The sequence below is a fragment of the Lutra lutra genome, chromosome 5 (genome assembly GCF_902655055.1).
Source record: "Lutra lutra chromosome 5, mLutLut1.2, whole genome shotgun sequence".
NCBI lineage: Eukaryota > Metazoa > Chordata > Mammalia > Carnivora > Mustelidae > Lutra > Lutra lutra.
The window spans coordinates 156,090,565-156,098,644 of NC_062282.1; positions in this window are offsets into that span (position 1 = coordinate 156,090,565).

An 8,080-nucleotide genomic window follows, 5' to 3' on the forward strand; every position below is an offset into this window, starting at 1 on the left:
TGTGCCCTGCTATCAGAGTCCGAGTCGCTCCCCGCTCCCTCCCCTGAGAGAGGTGCACACAGGCACCAGCCCAGTACTCTCAGACCCGGAAAGACCAGGCACTCCCAGCCCAGACCAGTGGGAAAATCTCAGTGTGCAATCGATGCTTGGAACCTCTCTGGCGGTCTGGAGCTGCCCAGTCAGCCGCCATTGCCGTGGTATTGGGTACAAGCAAAAAATCCTGTGTCCCCAGGGACCACAACTTGGAACCTGCTCTACCAGCGGCCAAGGGGGAATTTATTTGGGCTCTGCAGCCAGACTGAGGCTTCTCTCTGAAAGGGAGGTCAGGGTGCAGTTTGCTTTCCTCTAAATCTAAAAAAAAACATCAAAAGCAGTCAAGGCAAGAGAGAAAAAAAAAGCGAACAAACATAAAAACCTCCAGAGAACAAAAGTCTGAAAAAACTAGTTTTCTCAGAGCCCACCCCCTTGAGGGAGGTGGGAGGACTTAACTCAGAGAATATCATTGACTGAAAACCCAATGGCAGGCCCCTCCCCCAGAAAACTAAACAGGAAAAAAACAAAAACAAAAACAAGAGAACAAGCACCACTACTTCATAGGACAACTTTTATTTTTAATTTGTTCCCACTATCCTGGCTCATTTTTTTTTTTTTTTATATATAGATAATTTTTTAACATATTTACCATCACAGTGAGATGTCCAGTACATCAAATTCCATAATAACCTTCTAACCTGAAATTTTTGATACATACACTTGTGTTTTTCTTTTGCATTTCTATTTTTTAAATTTCTTTTTTTTAATATTAGTTTAGTCCAGTTTATCGCTTTTTTACTTTTATTTTCTAATATTCATATAGAGTTAAACTTCCCCTTTCCCGAAACAATGCTACCCCTATAGGTAAACCAATTTTTAATCCCCCTTTATCTTAGGAAAGTTGAGTCCTTTAACAAAGATATCAAGATACATCCAGGAAGAATCAAAACAACCTTCCTCACCCACACTGAGAATTTATAACCACTCTCCCAATTTTTTCTTCCACCAGTGTTTCTGTGTTTTTGTGTTTGTCCTGATAGTATATAAATCTTACACTTGGGGTTCTTTTTGATGAGGTTCTTCCTTAATTTGCTTATATAATATATACATATTTTTTTTTCTCTTGTCATATACTTTTATCAGTCTTTTTGTCTGTTTTTGTTTGTATACTTCATAAATCTTACCTTGGGGCACATTTGGGCTGAACCTTCTCTTTTATCTTCCCTTTCTTTCCTGTCTCTCTCTTTTTTCCTTTTTCTTTTCTTTTTTCTCTCATTTGGTGGGGAATCCTGATTGCTCAGAAGCGTTCCAGGGTGCACCTTGACTGCACCATGGTCAATACATCCAGCTAGATGCATTTAGCCATCTCTCACCAAAATGACTAGGAGGAGGAATGCCCAACAGAAGAAAAATACAGAGGATGGGCCTTCTGCAACAGAGCTAATGGCTATCAATATAGACAATATGTCGGAAAGAGAATTCAGGCTAACAATTACCAGGTAATAGCTAGGTTGGAAAAAGCCATGGATGACCAAACGGAATTTATTTTTTTTTATTTTTTTTTTTAAGATTTTATTTATTTATTTGACAGAAAGAGATCACAAGTAGATGGAGAGGAAGGCAGAGAGAGAGAGAGGGAAGCAGGCTTCTTGCTGAGCAGAGAGCCCGATGTGGGACTCTATCCCAGGACCCTGAGATCATGACCCGAGCCAAAGGCAGCAGCTTAACCCACTGAGCCACCCAGGCGCCCCCCAAACGGAATTTATTAGGGCTGAACTGAAAGCGACCAGAGTTGATGTTCACAATGTTAGGGCTGAGCTAAAAGCTACCAGGCATGAGTTTCACAATGCTCTCAATGCGTTCCAATCTAATCTAAATTCTCTCAAAGCTAGGGTAACTTAGACAGAAGATAGAATTAGTGATCTGGAGGACAAACAGATAGAGAGAAAGGATCAGGAGGAAGCCTGGAACAAACAGCTTAGAAGCCATGAAAACAGAATCAGGGAAATAAATGATGCCATGAAATGTCCCAACATCAGAATTATTGCAATCCCTGAAGGGGAAGAGAACGAAAGAAGTCTAGAAGATATAGTGGAATAAGTTCTTCATGAAAATTTTCCTAATCTCCCGAATGAAGCCAGCGTTCATGTACTAGAGGCCGAATGGTCTCCACCCCAGATTATAGATTCCAGAAAAACATCAAGGCACCTGATAGTCAAATTGAGGAATCAGAATTGTAGATATAATCTCTTGAAAGCCATTAGGACAAAGAGACTCCTTACTTACAGAGGAAAGCCCATCAGAATAACGTCAGACCTGTCCACAGAGACCTGGCAAGCCAGAAAGGGATGGCAAGATATATTCAGGGAACTAAATGAGAAGAACATGCAGCCAAGAATACTTTATCCAGGAAGACTGACATTCAAAATGGATGGAGAGATAAAGAGTTTCCAAGACCAGCAAGGCTTAAAAGACTATGCAACCACCAAGCCGATACTGCAGGAAATATGAAGGGGGGTTCTATAAAAGAGGAAAAATCCTAAGAATGCCATTGAACAGAATTATAGAGGCAATCTACAGAAAGAAAGACTTCAAAGGTAACACGATGTCAATAAAAACGTATCTATCAATAATCACTCTCAATGTGAATGGCCTAAATGTGCCCATAAAATGGCACAAGGTTGCAGATTGGATAAAACAACAGGACCCATCCATATGCTGTCTACAAGAGACCCATTTTGAACCTAAAGATACACCCAGACTGAAAGTGAAGGGATGGAGAAGCATCTTTCATGCCAATGGGCCTCAAAAGAAGGCCAGCGTAGCAATTCTCATAGCAGAGAAGTTAGATTTTAAACTAAAAACTGTAGTCAGAGATACAGAAGGACACTACATCATTCTTAAAGGGACTACCCACCAAGATGCTCTAACAATTGTACATATCTATGCCCCCAATATGGGAGCAGCCAATTACATAAGAAAACTGTTAATCAAGATAAAGAGTCACATTGATATGAATACATTAATAGTAGGAGATCTTAACATGCCTCTCTCAGAAATAGACAGATCATCGAAGCAGAAAATCAATAATGAAACAAGAGCATTGAATGACACATTGGACCGGATGGACCTCATAGATATATACAGAACTTTCCACCCTAAAACAACAGAATACTCATTCTTCTCCAGTACACATGGAACCTTCCAAGAAGAGACCATATCCTGGGTCACAAATCAGGACTCAACCGATACCAAAAGACTGAGATTATTCCCTGCATATTCTCAGATCACAATGCTTTGAAAGTGGAGCGCAATCACAAGGAAAATTTCCAAAGGAACTCAAACACCTGGAAGCTAAATACCACCTTGCTTAAGAATGCTTGGATCAGCCAGGAGATCAAAGAAGAACTTAAACAATTCATGGAAACCAATGAGAATGAAGATGCTTCGGTCCAAAACCTATGGGATACAGCAAAGGCGGTCCTAAGGGGGAAATACATAGCCATCCAAGCCTCACTCAAAAATATTGAAAAATCCAGAACAGAGCAGCTGTCTCTACACCTTAAAGAACTGGAGAATCAACAACAAATCAAACCAACTCCACACATAAGAAGGGAAATCATCAAGATTAGAGCTGAGATCAATGAGGTAGAAGCCAGAGATACAGTAGAACGTATCAATGAAACTAGAAGCTGGTTTTTTGAAAGAATCAATAAGATCGATAAACCATTGGCCACACTCATCCAAAAGAAAAGATAGAAAGCCCAAATTAATAAAATTATGAATGAAAAGGGAGAGATCACAACTAACACCAAGGAAGTAGGAACAATCATCAGAAGTTATTATCAACAGTTATATGCCAATAAGCTAAGCAACCTAGATGAAATGGATGCATTCCTGGAAAACTATAAACTCCCAAAATTGAAACCGAAAGAAATTGACAACCTGAATATACTGATATCTAGTAATGAGATTGAAGCAGTGATCAAAAACCTCCCAAAAAACAAGAGCCCAGGACCTGACGGATTCCCTGGAGAATTCTACCAAACTTTCAAAGAAGAACTAACACCTATTCTCCTGAAGCTGTTTCAAAAAATTGAAGCAGAAGGAAAGCTTCCAGACTCTTTCTATGAAGCCAGCATTACCCTGATCCTCAAAGAGGCAAAGACCCTACCAAAAAGGAGAATTTCAGACCAATATCAATGATGAATATGAATGCTAAGATTCTCAACAAGATACTAGCAAACAGGATCCAGCAGCACATTAAAAAGGTTATCCACCTTGACCAGGTAGGATTCATTCCTGGGCTACAAGGATGGTTCAACATTAGCAAATCAATCAATGTGATAGAACAAATTAATAAGAGAAGAGAGAAGAACCACATGGTCCTCTCAATTGATGCAGAAAAAGCATTTGACAAAATCCAGCATCCATTCCTGATTAAAACATTTCAAAATATAGGGATAGAGGGAACCTTCCTGAACTTCATAAAATCTACCTATGAAATAACCACAGCAAATATCATCCTCAATGGGAAAAAGCTTGCAGCCTTCCCGTTGAGATTAGGAACACGACAAGGATGCCCAATCTCACCACTCTTGTTCAACATAGTATTAGAAGTCCTAGCAACAGCAATCAGAAAACAAAGAGAATAAAAGGTATCCAAATTGACAAGGAAGAAGTCAAACTCTCTCTCTTCGCAGATGACATGATACTTTATATGAAAAACCTAAAAGACTCCACCCCAAACTACTAGAACTCTTTCAGCAATTCAGCAATGTGGCTGGATACAAAGTCAATGTACATAAATCAGTGGCTTTCTTATACACTAACAATGAAAATACAGAAAGGGAAATTAGAGAATCGATTCCATTTACTATAGAACCAAGAACCATAAGATACCTGGGAATAAACCTAACCAAAGAGGTAAAGGATCTGTACTTGAAGAACTACAGAACACTCATGAAATAAATTGAAGAAGACACAAAAGACGGAAGACCATTCCATGCTCTTGGATCGGAAGAATAAACATTGTTAAAATGTCTCTACTGCCTAGAGCAATCTATACTTTTAATGCCATTCCGATCAAAATTCCACCGGTATTTTTCAAAGAGCTGGAGCAAATAATCCAAAAATTTGTATAGAATTGGAAGAGACCCCGAATTGCTAAGGAAATGTTGAAAAACAAAAGTAAAACCGGGGCATCACGTTACCTGATTTCAAACTTTACTACAAAGTGTGATCACCAAGACAGCATGGTACTGGCATAAAAACAGACACATAGACCAGTGGAACAGAGTAGACAGCCCAGATATGGACCCTTTACTCTATGGTCAAATAATCTTCGACAAAATAGGAAAGATAACACATTGGAAAAAAAAACTGTCTCTTCAATAAATGCTGCTGGAGGGGCACCTGGGTGGCTCAGTGGGTTAAGCCGCTGCCTTCGGCTCAGGTCATGATCTCAGGGTCCTGGGATTGAGTCCCACATCAGGTTTTCTGCTCAGCAAGAAGCCTGCTTCCCTCTCTCTCTCTCTCTCTGCCTTCCTCTCCGTCTACTTGTGATCTCTCTCTGTCAAATAAATAAATAAAATCTTTTTAAAAATAAATAAATAAATGCTGCTGGAAAAACTAGACAGCTATATGTAGAAGAATGAAACTCGACCATTCTCTTACATTGTACACAAAAATAAACTCAAAATGTATAAAAGACCTCAACGTGAGACAGGAATCCATCAGAATCCTAGAGGAGAATATAGGCAGTAAAATCTTCGATATCAGCTACAGCAGCTTCTTTCACGATATGTCTCCAAAGGCAAAGGAAACAAAAGCAAAAATGAACTTTTGGGACTTCATCAAGATGAAAAGCTTCTGCACAGCAAAGGAAACAGTCAACAAAACAAAGAGGCAACACATGGAATGGGAGAAGATAGTTGCAAATGACAGTACAGACAAAAGGTTGATATCCAGGATCTATAAATAACTCCTCAAACTCAACACACACAAAACAGACAATCATATCAAAAAATGGGCAGAAGATATGAACAGACACTTCTCCAATGAAGACATACAAATGGCTATCAGACACATGAAAAAATGTTCATCATCACTAGCCATCAGGGAGATTCAAATTAAAACCACATTGAGGTACCAACTTACACCACTTAGAATGGCCAAAATTAGCAAGATAGGAAACAACATGTGTTGGAGGGTTCTGGGGAAAGGGGAACCCTCTTCCACTGTTGGTGTGAATGCAAGTTGGTGCAGCCACTTTGGAGAACAGTGTGCAGATTCCTCAAGAAATTAAAAATAGAGCTTCCATATGACCCTGCCATTGCACTACTGGGTATTTACCCCAAAGATACAGATGTAGTGAAAAGAAGGGCCATCTGTACCCCAATGTTTATAGCAGCAATGGCCAACATCGCCAAACTGTGGAAAGAACCAAGATGCCCTTCAACGGATGAATGGATAAGGAAGATGTGGTCCATATACACTATGGAGTATTATGCCTCCATCAGAAAGGATGAATACCCAACTTTTGTAGCAACATGGAGGGGACTGGAAGAGATTATGCTGAGTGAAATAAGTCAAGCAGAGAGAGTCAATTATCATATGGTTTCACTTATTTGTGGAGCATAACAAATAGCATGGAGGACAAGGGGAGTTAGGAGAAGGGAGTTGAGGGAAATTGGAAGGGGAGGTGAACCATGAGAGACTATGAACTCTGAAAAACAATCTGAGGGTTTTGAAGGGGCAGGAGGTGGGAGGTTGGGGGAACCAGGTGGTGGGTATTGGAGAGGGCACGGATTGCATGGAGCACTGGGTGTGGTGCAAAAACAATGAATACTGTTATGCTGAAAATAAATTAAAAAAAATTTCTAATTCAGTAAAAAATATATAATAAAACATTTCCACAGCTTAAAAAAAAAAAAGAATCAGACACTTAACTGACTAACACACATGCTCCTCTTATATCACTTTAGAATTTGCTTGTCTGTATTCATGAAAAATTTTGCTGGAATTTTGGTCAAGATTTTTTAGTATCTGTAGATCTAACTGGAAAAAAATTGACACTACAATACTGATGTTTTCCTCTATAAGCACAATTTGGATTTCCATGTATTGAAAACTTTTATTTCTTTTGTCAGTATATTGTAGTTTTCTGTGTATAGTTCCTGTATATTTTGTTGTTTATACCCAATTATCTTATTTATTTAGTGTTATTTTGATTTTTTAAAAAATTCAAATTCTAAGTTTTCATTACTGGGCTGTGGAAACACTTTTGTAAAGTGACCTTGTATTTTGTTACATTTCTACTCAACTATTAGTTTAGGAGATTTTTGTGGTTCTGTCAGAATTATAATGCAAAAAATGTGTCTCCTGTAAACACTGGCAGTTCTATTTCTTCCTTTCCAGTAAATATTGTCTCTGCACAAGCTAGGACTCAAGTAGTCTATATTGTAGAGTGCTGAGAGGGGATACCCTTGTCCTGTTCTTGATGTTAGCAGAAAGAATTTAGTCTTTAATGATGAAGATAATACATGTAGGTTTTTGTTAATATAAATGATGTTCATTAGGTTAAGGAAGTTTACATAAGTTTACATAAAAGAAGTAAAAATAACTAAAAAAAAGAAGTAAAAAAACTATTCCTAGTTTGATGACTTTTTATAGTAAATGATGATAAGTATTATTAAATTGCACCTGTTGATATTTTCACCAGTTTTGTTTTGTTTTCTGTGTTTGTATCATCTAATCCTGAGAATTACAGTAATTTTTTTTTCCTGATGTTCAAAGAGCTTTGCATTCCTGGAGTGAATCTCATTTCACTCTGATGTCTCCTTTTCATATATTGGTGTAATTAATTGATGTAATTGCATAATTGGTGTAATTAACATTTTGTTGAGTATCATTGTGCTTATATCCATGGGAGTCACTTCTTTAGTCTTCTCTTCTAGCTGTGTTTTATTTTCATTGGTATGGTACTGGGGTGTATTGATGAAATGAGTTGGAAAACTCTCCTGCAAGAGCTTATGTAGAATTAGTA